Source organism: Vipera berus (genome assembly GCF_964194415.1).
Source record: "Vipera berus genome assembly, chromosome: Z".
Taxonomy (NCBI): Eukaryota; Metazoa; Chordata; class Lepidosauria; order Squamata; family Viperidae; genus Vipera; species Vipera berus.
The window spans coordinates 68,506,150-68,519,555 of NC_138205.1; the positions used below are offsets into that span (position 1 = coordinate 68,506,150).

Sequence of the window (13,406 nt, forward strand, 5' to 3'; positions counted from 1 at the left end):
TAAAATAAATGAATGCAGTATATATTATATAAGGTCTTCTTTAGATGCATGGAGAATGTGCTGAAATATAAGCGCATGACCTAGATAGAATGTCCAGTCCTGAAGTCTGCTTGCTCATCTATATAAACTCTAGATCGATCCAAACAAATAGTCTGTTGTACAAGCATCTGGCATGGAACTTACTTAAAAAAAGATTGGTCTGAGTGCCCTTTTTACAAATGGGCAATGTGAGGGCGGGGCCCAGACCTTTGGAATTTACGCAGTACAATTGGTGTAAGTAAACAAGGAAACTGTAGGCCCATCATGCCGGTGTCCTGCCATCCAATTGGAGGGAGGGAAGGAAGATTGCTGGCATTATTTGCATACTTTTGCTTTTGCTGTAACCACTTGGGAATTAGGAAGGGGGATTGTCTTTGAAGATGAAGCAAACTCTTTCCCAGCCAGTTCCACCCTGATTCCAAGGCCATCATGCCCTGAGAGTGACCTGTTATCTACCCAGCACCTCAGTGTTCTCATAAAAACCCTGCGGCATCACATTGGCTGCCACTGGACTGGTTGGAGGGAGGTTGGGTTTGGGAGAAAGAATTGCTTTGTGCTTTGCACGGGACTTTCAGATTCCACCTGACTTTTCTGCAACCAATTTCTCTGAGTAAAAGTTCTTTTGATTAACATCAATAGGCACCAGCTGGGGCAGATCCTTATATTAGGCAGAACCTGGAGAGGGATCCAGCTCTACTGTGGGAACTGTGCAAGCTGTGTCAGCTCAAGGCAGCAACCAGGAGAGAACTGAATGCTGGTGGGGGGAAGCCTCCTTTAGGGCTTCCCCAAGGTTGGACTTCTCTAAGTGGATGGAGGAAGTCACCAACCTGGAAGACTCATTGAGACCCAGGTGGTCCATCAGCATCGGCAAGAAAGATGACTGGGAAGGGAGAGCCAAATGGGTGACCCTCACCTGGGGCAGTCACAGCAGCTGATGATGTGAATGGCATCCGGAGCTGGAAGATGATGAAGCAAGTCATGCATTTTATGATGGATGCCTTCCAGATCCTCAAAGCACACGAATCCCATGACAAGGCAACTGCTAGTGAGATTTACCAAGCCCAAAAGGAGGAAGACAGTGGGAGAGCATCACCACTAGACATTATGGTGGAAGCTTCAGCAACTCCAGTTGGTGGCACCACAGGTGCAGGTGAAGCACTGAGGGGATTCATTCAGCTAATGCCCCGGGGGTGCAAGAGGTGCAAGACTCCACCCCTTGGTGTGAAGTTTGATGGAGACCCCCAACAGTTGGTGTTAATTTACATGCAAGAATATGGGCCGGAGATTCCCACTGAGGGCACCAAGGTGAGGAATGACACCTTGGCACTGGAAGGGGCTTGTTGGATGGTGATGCTCCACAAAACAAACATGCCCAAGCTGAGAAACTTTGACCACTTCATGACAGTACTCCGCCACTGGTTTGAGGATACCTTAGGTGACCGCAAAGTGAGGGACCACATCAAATCTGTAAGACAAGGGTGCCAAGCAGTGGCAGAGTACATGGAAGAGTTTCATGACCTGTCATGCTGACTCAATGACTGGCTGGAGGACATCATCATCAGCTGCTTCAAGGATGGATTGAATGACCTGCACAACACCTGCAACTTGAGGGGGCCCCTGTAACCCTCAATGACTGGTACATCCTAGCTGAGGAGATGGAAATTGACCAGGAATGCAATGAGTATTGTGCAGCATGGCCATGGAAGAAATCACTCCCGGAGAAGACAGAGCTGACAGACTCATTTCCCTGCCAGTTTCAAGAGTGGCCAAGAAAGGCATAGGGTAGCCGAGTGCAAAGCCAATCACCCAACCAAGAAAGTGAACCCCACCCCTGTGGGGAAGGCAACTAAAGCACCACCAGAGACCAGAGAAACTGTGCTAATGGGAGTGGAGGTCATCAACACAGGCCAAGCAAAGTCTGACCCTACCAACTGATGGCCAGGGGTTGACCAACACTGACTCTGATGACAGCCCCCTAGTAAGTAGCCCAATCACCTGTAACAATCCCCATGGAACTGAGCTTCCAAGAGTCAGGGTTAAAAGCCAACTTAAGGGCCCTGTTAGACTCAGGCTGCACCAGGTGCCTAGTAAACCTGGCACTGGTCAAAAACTGGGGTTCTGACTGAGGCAGGTAGAAGTCCCAATTGCTTTTTGCCAACTAGATGGTTCAGTAGCAGGGGACATCTCAGTAGCCTTCATCACAGAGCCCTTAGAAATGTGAATGGGGGCCAAGATAGAAACTTAGAGCTTTATAATGGCACCAGGTATGGAATGATGCCTGATCCCTTTAGCTGGGCTAAAGAAATGGAACCCCTAATGAACTGGAGGAGGGGGCTGCTAAAAATCCAGAAGCGAGGAAAGATTCAGAATGCAATGACTCCGCAGTGGGAATTGGGGGCAGCTGAACAGGCAAAGGACCTTCCCTCCATACCCAAGGTATATTGGGACCTCAGAGATGTGTTTAGTGAAAAGGGTCAGATGAACTCCCTTCCCACTGGCCTACAGACTGTGCTATAGAAATCCTACCAGGGGCTAAGCTACCAAAACCAAAACTGTATTCTATGATCCCATGGCAGCTTGAGGAATTGCAGCTGTTTATTGACAAGAATCTTGCCCAAGGTTTCATCCAACCAGTGCAACCCCAGGTGGCAGCCCCTATTCTGTTCCAAGAAAAGAAAGATGGGACCCTTTGTCTATGCATGTATAGAGGGCTTAATACGGTGTGTGTGGAGAATGTCTACCCCTTACTCTTGATGAAGGACATGTTAGTCCACTTGACTAAGGGCAAAATATTTACTAAGCTGGGCTTGCAGGAGGATTACTACCATGTGAGGATCAGGGAAAGGGATGAATGGAAGACCGCTTTCAATTGCCTGCTGGGTTGTTTCCAGTTCAAAGTACTCCCTTTTGGGGTATAGGGTGCCCCTGCCATGTTCATGCAATTAATCAATGAAGTTCTGCATGAGCACTTGTACAAGTGGGTGCTAGTGTACTTGGTGAGATTTTGATTTACACTGAAACAAAAGTGGAGCACGTGAAGCTAGTGAGGGCAGTCCTTCAAAAACTACAAGCTACCAAGCTGTATGCCAAACTCCCTAAGCGCAAATTCCACCAAAGTAAAATAGACTACCTGGCTATTGCATTTCACATGAAGAAATTAAAATGGACCCTCTGAAGGTCAAAGCAGTGTTGGAGTGGGTTCCACCCCAGACCAGGAAACAATTGCAAAGTTTCCTAGGCTTTGCTAACTTCTACTGGAAGTTCATCCCACCATTCACCCAGATAGCCCTCCCCATCACGAACCTGTTAAAGACCAAAGGGGGGGGGGACAAACCTAAGCCCAATCAACCCCTGAAATGGACAATGGAATGCCAAGCAACATTTGAGAAGCTCAAACAATTGTTTGCAGCTGAACCAGTTCTAAAGCACCCTGACCTGAGGGCTCCATTTCTTATTCAAGCAGATGCTAGCAATGTAACTGTGGGGACTGTGCTGTTACAGAAAAAACGAGAGTGGCCAGTTGCAACCATGTATTTATACCTCTAGGAAACTATCAGAGACTGAACAAAAGTGGGCCATATGGGAGAAGAAGGTGTACGCAGTGTGCTGAGCATTCTTGTCTTGGAGACATTTATTGGAAGGGAGCAAAATACCTTTTGAAGTATGGACTGATCAGAAAAATCTGGAGATGACAAGAGTACTGGTTTGACTATTTCTGCTTTTGGGCAGAAACTATCCCCAATGCAAGTGCGATATTTTAACTGCTTTGCACTACCTCCCAGGGGGAAAAACTTTTTAGCTGATGCGCTATTCTATATGCCTCAGTACAATTGCCCCAAAGCAGAAAGAGTCAAACCAGTACTCTCATCCCACCAGTTAGCCAAGTGAAGGGGAAGTGTCCAATATATAATGGAGTGACCTCAGCCCTTAAGGCTGCACTAAATGAAGACATGTGGTTTCAAAGTTATGTGAATGTCTGCTTGAATGAGGATGGGCTGGCTTGGGTAGGGGGTAAGCTTTATGTACTGGAAACCCAAATATTGATAGTTTTGGAGAAAAGCGACAATTCCAAAGAGATGGATACTTTGGTTTTGTAAAGACTTTATACCTGATAAAAAGACAATTTTGGTGGCCATCCTCAAAAAGGACATTGAGAGCTATGTAGCAAGCTGCCCTGTCTGTGCCTCAGCCAAACAATGTCAAGGGAAAACTCTGGGACTCCTTCAAATAGTAGCCAAGCTGTCAGCACTCTAGAGAGAGATCTCCATTGATTTTATTGTGGAACTCCCTGAACCCTCATGAAACCCTGCTATATGGGTTGTGACTGATTTGTTTTCTAAACAAGTACATTTTGTCCCATGCCCAAAATTTCCATCGGCACAAGTGCTAGCCAAATTATTTTTACATCATATTTACCAGTTACATGGGCCATCTCAACTCATCATTTCAGACAGAGGGGTGCAATTTTGGCTGGTCTTCCTAAACTTAATTGAGATTGATAAAAGGCTCACTTCCAGTCACCACTCCCGAATGAATGGAGGGTGTGAATGAGCAAACTCAATATTAGAGCAGTACCTCAGATGCTTTATTATCAGCAGGATGATTGGACTGACTTGTTGCCTTTTACAGAAGTGGCGTATAACAATTAGGTACACAGTAGCATAGAATTCACTCTTTCAGGGTGGCTACTGGTCAGGAATTTAAGCCTATGCTTGAAATACCTCTAAATGACCCTCTGGTGCCATTGTTAAAGGAACGGGTGTCCCAGTTAGGAAATACATGGCTGTTCATGGGAAAAGCCCATGCAGATGCCCGGAAGGCTTACAAAACTCAAGCTGACAAGAAATCCAAGGAACATAAACCATTCAACACTGGTGATCATGTCTACCTCTCCACCTGCTACCTTCAGTCTCCACAGCCTTCAAAAGAACAAGGACCCAAGTTTGTGGACCCCTTTCCCATCACGCCCATTATAAACCCTGTGACTGTAGAATTGGATTTGCCAAAATCCCTTCATTGTGTCCATCTTGTGTTCCATTGTAGTTTATGAAAACCTGAGGTTATTTCACCCCTTAGACCAAGCCTTCCACCACCTCCCAAATGAATAATGGTCTGGGGAAAAAGCAACATTTTAAAGTTCATGAGAGTTTGGATTCCTGCAGACATAGGGGAGAACTCCAATATTTAGTAGCATGGAATGATTTCCCCAAAGCTCAAAATGAGTGGGTGTATCACCACCTCATTAGGGCTTCCAGACTTGTAAAATGTTTTCATAACCAATATCCTGATAAACCTGAATAATGTTTCTCTTAATGTCATATTTTTCTTTCTCTCCCTATTTATTATGTTTTCTTCTGCAGGACTAACATTTTTGGGGGAGCAGCATGTCAGGTCCACTATGCTGGTGTCCTGCCATTCAGTCAGAGAAGGGGGAGGAAGGTTGCTGGCATTCTTTGCATGCTTTCATTTTTGCTGTAACTGCTTGAGAATTAGGCAGTATGAGACAAAGCAGACTCCTTCCCAAGTTCCAGTCTTGTTCCAAGGCCGTCATGCCCTGAGGGTAACCTTTTATCTACCCAGCACCTCCGCATTCTCATAACAACCCTGCAGCATCACATTGACTGCTGGTGGACTGGTTACAGGGTTGGGTTTGGGAGAAATGAAAGAATAGCTTTGTGCTTTGTGCGGGACTTTCAGAGTCCATCTGACTTTCCTGCAACCACTTTCTCTCAATAAAAATTATTTTGATTAACAGCAATGGAGTCAAGAGTTTTACTTTCCTGAGGGACCAGCTGGGGCAGGTCCTTACAAAAACAAGAACTGAGATCCACTATTTCAAATTACTTTATAATATTCCAGGAATAAAATTTGAGATTGGAGCCCAATTAGGAAACAGGTTAACTTTAAGATTTAAGTCTTCTTTCTTGTGCAAATAATGTTCCAAAGTGTCCTCCCTAGATTTGTCATTCTTATTGCATGTATAGTTTTTGATCTGACAACCCATAAGACTCCTTTTAATCATTCAGAAAGCATGCAATGTTTTATAAAGAACTCATAAAATCTAAACAGGAACAAGTTCTGAGAGAAAATTGGAGGAGATTAATTACAGCAGCTAAGAACCCTGCTTAGTTCTGGCGCCTAGTTAACTGCTCTCTTATGGATAATGATATAAGTCCCATCAGCCAAATACCTCCAATTATTTTGGAGAGTTATTTTCAGAATATTTTTAATCCAGAACTATTAAATTATTCATTAGCAATTCCCCACCCAATGGTACATGTCCTGAATAGCCTCCTGTGTCTATAGTTGAGACTAAGGATCTCATTGTACCACTGAAATCTGGGAAAGCTCAAGGTGATTTCATCACTTCAGAATTAACAGAACAGAATAACAGAATAACAGAGTCCACTGGCCCAATCCTCTGCTCAAGCAGAAGACCCTATACCATTTCAGAGAAATGGCTATTCAATCTCTTTCTAAAAGTCTCTAATGATCAAGCACTGAAATGGCTTGCCTTCAGAAGTTGTTAAATTGCTAAAAGAAAATAAAAATTTATAGTCCTCATACTGGCTGATCTTTTAACTTACATTAATAGCACAGCATTCATTTTGAATGGAATGAGGCCATACATGTAGTTCTCACTTAATGACTGGTTACTTAGCAATGATTCAAAGTTACAACAAACTGTTCCCAAAATGTTCCTCTGACTATATTTTGAAGTTACAGCTGCTGCAGTGTCGCTCTGATCATTCACCCTTATGACTAACAGCAAGGATTTTGCAGTGCGCCTGCCTCTTCCTCCCCCAATGCTGCGCTGTTGGGTTCCTGTAGGCCAGGGGTGTCAAACTGCTGACCTGCGGGCCGGATGTGTCATGCTAAAACTGCACTCAGCCCATTGCCGGCAATGGAAAAAAAGTCACGATACATCACGAGACGTCATATGACATTGTGAGTTTGATACCCATGCTGTAGGCCATGGACCTGCTCCCCATCCTTTGTCACCCATCACAACCTTACATTTTGAAACCTCTACACTTCATGGTGGAAAAGGAAGGCAAGTTATTTATCTCTAGGCTGTGTGACTGCCTCCTAGAACAGCTACCATTTTCAGCATGGCAACAATTATTTCTGGCCACACCAAAATGGTGGCCACTTCTAGGAGACCACTATATGGTCCAAGGATTAACCATTGTATTCTGCTTCTCTATCACAGTCTGTGCAGTACTGAGAAAAGCTTGGAGCTCTGGAGATTTTCAAAAGGTAAGTGCATGATGGGTGACAGGAGTTGGGCAGGAGTTCCAAGCCCTGTGGGGACCCAGTGGGGGGAAGAAGGGCCTGCAGGGACTTGGTGGTGGAAAAGTCCTGTGGACCTGGTGGGAGGACAAAAGCAGGTCTACAGGCTATAGGGAACCTGAGGAGCAGCAAGCAGAGCTTGGGGTGTCTCAAAGGCATTGGTGGGAAGTCCAGAGAAGGTGAGCCTTATCCTGCCCCAGGCTTCACAAGTTCTCCCCATCCCTGAGGCACACCATGCTCAATTTAATGACCTGCATGGTCATTTAACAATCATATCATCTCGCTTAACAGCCACCATCACTTGAAACTGTAATGGACAGTCATAAAGTTATCCCTCTCTATAAGAATATAGGTTTAGGAAATTGACTTAATCCTGCCAACGATAGACCAATTAGTTTGCTTAATACAGGCAGTCCTCAACTTATGACCATAACTGAGCCCAAAATTTCTATTGCTAAGTGAGACAGTTGTGAGTTTTGCCCCTTTTTATGATCTTCTTGCCATAGTTGTTAAATAAATCACTGTAGTTGTTATATGAACATGGCTGTTAAGTGAATCTGGCTTTCCCACTGACTTTGCTTTTCAGAAGGTTGCTAAAGGTGATCGTGTGACCCCAGGACACTGCAACCATCATAAATATGAGTCAATTGCCAAGCATCCAAATTTTGATCATGGGACCATGGGGATGCTGCACTTACATTGGGATTGTAAGTGTGGAAAATGGCCATAATTCACTTTTTCAGTGCCACTGTAACTATATCTTTATTAAAACTGTTGGATTGGGTGCAAAGTGAAAATGTTCTCAATGAGAAACAGATGGGATTTAAAGGGGATTGTTCAAACTTAGATCAACTCACTGGTCTAGTGTTTGTACAACAGTAGGTTACATAAATGGCAAATTGCTAAATGAGTAGGTACATACTAATTAATATGCTGGGTGAAATTCCAGGCTTCCTTATCTTGGAACACACATTTGTCTTATCTGTGTGGCCCAGCATAGCCCCAAAGCTGTCTTAAAATTCTTCTAATCAAGTGGGCACATTTTATTCCTGAAGATTGTCAGGTTTTTCTTGCTAAGGTCATATTTCAGCTTATGATATTCCAAGATGCATCAAGAATGATATTTTACAGTTAGAAAATCAGGTGCCAGAGCCTAGTTCTAATTCCTTAATTTTCCATTGAAACTTTTTTTTTAATCTGTGGGTCTGCCTCAGACACTATTTTAAATCAACCTGGCTAACTTGTCCTTAGGTGTTTCTTTGGAAAGCTTCTGTCTATTAGGGCTTGAAAATGTCAGGAGTTACCTTGAACAATATTTTTGAGATATTTTTAAAATTAGAGTACGGTAACTTAGTGTCTAACTCTACAATTTATCAGTTTTTCTGAAATAGGCATGTGCCAACATTTTATCTCTTTTCAGATTGCCTAATTTTCAATAAGGCAATTTTCAGATTGCCTTATCTTTTCAGATTGCCTAATTTTGTACTATCATTTCTTGTTTCTGTCCTATCCACAGTTGAAGTTTAGTACAATTTTTGCTGATTGCCACTGCTATTTGTATCACAGTTACTATAATGATATACTTTATGTAATTTTATTGCAATGTATTTAAAAGTTTAATTAATAATTACAGGCCTATTTATTTTATTGTTAGACCTGCTTCTTTCTGACCAATTGATTGTAAAAAAAGTTTGGTAATTTGACTTGATTTGAAGTTGGAATGTGAAAATATTTTTCTAAACAGTAAATGAGAAACTTTTCCAATATTATCCATACAAGGAGAATTGTGTATTACAAGAAAAATGGAAAGGATGTGGTTGCTTTCTTTACCATCTTGTAGACCAAGATTTATTGACATCTGCTGCGTTTCAAAGAACAGTGCTAAGTGTAGCCGACCTGTGACGGAATAGGATAACTCGCCATGCCAAATTGCCACAGGGAAATTTAAAAAAAAAGCTAAATTAATTTCAATGGAAACCATGGCCAGTAACAATAAAATAAAGTCAATCCATAAATACAAGAATTACAATAATTTGGATGAAAACATGGTCACCAATAATAAAAATAATTGAATGAAAGTTACGATTAATACAATGTTGAATTATCCTGTGGTGAGTTGTCCTGCAGTGAGTTGGCCACATCAAGTTGTCCTAGGCCAGGGGTAGGCAACCTCAGCTCTTTTATGACTCATGGACTTCAACTCCCAGAATTCCCAAGTCAGCTATGGGAGTTGAAGTCCATGAGTCATAAAAGAGCCGAGGTTGCCTACCCCTGGCCTAGGCCCATCTGTGACAAGTTAATGATAATCATTTGCAATAGCAAGAGTGACAGGGAACTGTGGTGCTGCAAAATTTTAAAAGCTTCAGGTTCCTCATTTCTGCCAACCAATGCTGAGTCAACCAGTATAAAGCACAGATGGCAGATTTTGCCCTCAACACAACTGTATCAAGCCAGGTAGGATCCACAATACTATTTCCTTTAATTGTCTGCTGCAATGTTTCCTAAACAAAACTGCACCACATGTTAAATAATATAATACAATATTGATAGAGCTTTTATTGTAAACAAGTGCCACCTACTAACTTATAGTGTAATTGCAGGGCGAGGAAGAATTTTAAAATCCACATGCATTTTATAATCTATTTTTACAGCATGAGTGCTGCCATAAGTCATGATACAGCTCTGAATTAAAGAGAGGTCACATAGCTATCCTAGGTTCCTTACAGGAAGGATTTAGCAACTATATGCAGAGTCATGCAATGGTGTGTGAATGGAAACTTTAAAAATTGTTTCGTACACGGAAAAATGAAAAAATAATCTTTGAAAAAAAATAATTAAGAATTTCTTGCCTACTAATCCACTTCTGGTCAAAAGAGGAAAATGGAAACAACAGTACAAAAATTCATTAGCATTAGTATCAGATTAAAGTGAAAATGCTGTAGCATGTGAAATATAAAAACAGTACAGCAGTAGCATAGCCAAACAATAGTATGAAAATGCATGATAAAAGCAGTAAAAGAGAAAATAGAATACTGACAGTGCCAAGGAAAAATGCTATTCGAAAAAATATTTGGTGACTTCAACTGCTGAGAACATAGATTGCTTCTACTCTATGGATAAATCAGGATGCAGTTTCTTGGTTATAACAAGATATTGGGACCTAGATTCCTGCATAGAAACTAGAACAGTGGTGGCGAACCTTTTAGAGACCAAGTGTCCAAACTGCAACCCAAAACCCACTTATTTATCACTGGGTGCCAGGTGGGCATGGCCCACTGGGTGGGTGTGGCTGTGGTGGTCATGGAAGATTGGGTGGGTGTGGTCACCTCAATGTTGCTTGTGGGGAGGGACACCTGTGGGGGGTGGGCAGGATTAGGGGAGCTCCAGGAGGTCTCTGGCAGGTGGGGCGATAGGCAGGAAACTCATCCAGTGATGCAGCACCCACAACCTCTGGAGGCAAACTGTTCCACTGATTAGTTTTTGTTACTGAGAGGAAATTTCTCCTTAATTCTAGATTAGATCAATATTTGATAAGCTTACGTTACTTCTCATCTTGCCCTCAGGTGCTTTGAGGAAACAATTGACCCCCCCTCTTCTCTGTGACTGTCCCTCAGATATTGAAAGACTGCTATTATGTCACTCCTAATCCTTCTCTGTTAGACTAGTCATACCAAGTTCTTGCAATCATTCTTAATATGCTTTAGCCTCTAGTCCCTTGTACATTGAGTACATTGAGGTGAACTAATGTGCACTTTTGTACTCATCTCTGGAACAATTGGTTTTGATTACTCCTTTCCCATCGTGTCCTAGATCCCAGATCTTCAAAAATCAAGTTCTGCACAAGATTCATCCAGTTTTCTACTATAGTTGCTTCATGTATTTATCTTTTTCTTAAAAAATTCTTTGTATGATAGATGCATTCCTTAAATATGCAAGAAATTAGGAACATTGGCAATTGCTTGTAAAAATTCATTATTCCACTTTTGAAAAAATGCCTTTCATCTCCTTTAATTTGGAGTTCAAATTAAAATATTAAAAATATTCAATAGTGCCTCTTGGCACTAGTGTAATAACAAAAGTATCAGACTACAAAGAAGTATCTAAAGGGTTTTTTTAGATACAAAGCCAGTGACTTTGAGCCAGTTCCTTTCTCTTGACCTAGAAATAAGGAAATGCAATTTCCAAAAGTACCGACAGGAAAAGTGCAGGAGTTAAGACTGACTTGAAGGAACAATTTTCCTTTCCTATGTTAAACAAAAGGCACAGGATCGGATCCTGGCAACATCTGTCTTGTGTCTCTCCACCGAAAAGGAAAAACCCCACACCGGTATATCCTTTAGTAATGACGAACACACCGGCCAAAGCACATTCTCTACAGGATGATATTCCGCATCATCGTTTGATAAAGTACCACATAAGGCTACATAATTTTGTTTAATAGAGAAGAGGATATTTCGCTTACTCTTCGCTCCAGCTCCTGGCAGATTTTCGTTCACACAATCAACCCCGTGTTAGAAGCACAGCTGCTTTGCTTCGTCGTCCCTTGCAAAAATCAAGAAGTGGCCAATGGCTGCTAACGAAGCACTCCCTTTCTCGGCTCTCTTGAGTGGTAATTCAGAAGGAAAACCCCACATCCGGGAGTTAACGTACAGTATCTCAAGACTACAGCAGGTGAAACCCAGGCAGGGTAAAATCAAGAGTCGCCGATAATAAATGGGCGGAGTTAAGGGGTACCACCAGCAGTTGATTGGTGCTCTAAGAAACAGTGGGCCTTCTCTGGAAGCCTCTTAGTCACTAGAATCGGATTAGTTCTAGAAGGAACCCAAAGGGGGATGATTGCCCTATATTCGCGCGGCGCGGATGGCATTTTCCATTTTTTAAATCGGGCTGATTCGGACCAGAGCTTTCCTGGAGAAAATGTTGGAAAAATTAAGAGTGTCGATCTACGATGTTCCTGTCCATAGTTACATTTAATAGCCGGCTCTATACATCAATAATCGGCTCTACCGTCACGGAGTCACCGAGCTGCCGTTGAACCGAAAATTATTAGGATTAATATCGAATTGCGCTCGATCCCCGGCGAATTACGGGGACAAGCGGAAAAAGATTTCCGTGGCTTTGTGTCTATGGAGATTCTCAGTTATCCAGCTCATAGTTGTTCCAAAGGTGCTTTTCCGACTGGACATTGTTTTTCTTTGAAGACGTTTCGCTTCTCATCTAAGAAACTTCAGTTCCCCTTTGGGATTTCCGTGGCTTTCTTTTAGCCTCCACTTGGAATTTGGAGGTTCAATAGTATTTCTCAATCTCAACAACTTCCTGCGCCACGGCTGGGAAATTCTAGGAGTTGAAGTACATATATTTTAAAGTTGCTGAGATTGAGAAACACTGAGCTAGGTGTTGTCTCCTAGCTGTCAGTTGGTTTAACTCCTCTGACGACTCGTGTGGGCTGGATTTTTAAGTCCGAGCAAAAACATAATTTGAAGAAGGAACAGCTTTCCTTAAATCATTTTGTTTAATCTATTAATCACTGATTAAATTAATTGGTAGATAAATCTCATGGGCCTTCTCGAGTCCGCCCTGTTAGGTGACATCAGGTCATTCGGGGGAAAGAGCAAGCCCAAATGAAAAAGATTTTAAGGCTGAGCAACTAATTATTTATTTATTTTTTCTCTATTCGAACCTGGTTAGTAATCCTTGATACTTACTGTAAGCATCGCAAATTCAACAGGCACCAGGGGTCGATCAGGAATGGGAAGCACCTATGCCGCCAGCCCAGCTACATGAAAAACTTCTATTCGTCCTGGGAGAGAAGTAGCAGCGTAGCCTAGAAATGGCTTAGCAACAACCTTGTCTTTCACCAGTGTTCCTCAAAGTCAACAATTCTAAGATGCGTGTACTTCAACTCCCAGAATTCCCTAGCCGCCTAGTGAATTCTGGGAATTTAAGTCCACGCATCTTAGTTGTCGACTTGAAAAACATTGAGAACTATAAAGCTACAAGATCTGATAGCGCCAAAGACTCATAACTGTAAATCTACCAACGCATATTGCCCTTCATCCAGGGTTGTAGTGACT

The 13,406-nt window shown here is 42.4% G+C and overlaps 1 protein-coding gene across 2 annotated transcripts in view; it reads right to left on the minus strand.

Moving 5' to 3' along the window:
* The window catches only part of BLVRA (biliverdin reductase A), a 48,053-nt gene extending 36,023 nt beyond the window's left edge, over positions 1 to 12,030 (minus strand). The window contains exon 1 of one of the 2 annotated variants that reach the window (XM_081344136.1): positions 11,795 to 12,030. The gene's annotated coding sequence lies outside the window, so the exon portion shown is untranslated. The remainder of the gene's footprint in view (positions 1 to 11,794) is intronic. The other variant, XM_081344137.1, reaches the window with a different exon arrangement.
* Positions 12,031 to 13,406: the final 1,376 nt, after the last annotated feature.